This window comes from Morus notabilis, unplaced genomic scaffold, assembly GCF_000414095.1.
Source record: "Morus notabilis unplaced genomic scaffold, ASM41409v2 Scaffold229, whole genome shotgun sequence".
NCBI lineage: Eukaryota > Viridiplantae > Streptophyta > Magnoliopsida > Rosales > Moraceae > Morus > Morus notabilis.
The window spans coordinates 283,434-283,881 of NW_010362793.1; the positions used below are offsets into that span (position 1 = coordinate 283,434).

At 43.3% G+C, this 448-nt stretch overlaps 1 non-coding gene across 1 annotated transcript; it reads left to right on the forward strand.

Moving 5' to 3' along the window:
* Positions 1–107, forward strand: LOC112092477. The gene has a single exon (XR_002902613.1). It is a non-coding gene; the product is annotated as a small nucleolar RNA R71 (small nucleolar RNA).
* Positions 108–448: the final 341 nt, after the last annotated feature.

The window sequence follows — 448 nt, forward strand, 5'->3', positions numbered from 1 at the left end:
TAACCATGGTGAGGACACTGATTTAACAGATCCTTGAACCGTTCCCAAACTTGATACAGAGTTTCATTGTCCTTCTGGGTAAAGGTCGAGATCTGTCGCTTTAGACCATTGGTCTTATGGTGAGGGAAATACTTGTTGAAAAACGTTGTCATCATTTCTTCCCAAGTTCCAATAGACCTAGGTCGCAAAGAATACAACCAGCTTTTAACCTTGTCCTTCAAAGAGAAGGGAAAGAATTTCAATCACACAGAGTCCGCGACTTCAGCTCGGTTGTGAAAGGTGGCCACTACTTCTTCAAACTCCCTAATATGTACGTATGGATTCTCACTTTTTAACCCATGAAAGGTCGGCAAGAGTTGGATCATGCCTGGCTTGAAATCCAAATTCGGCATATTAGGGGGAAACATTATGCATGACGGTGTGGCCGTACGTGTAGGGTGGAGATAAT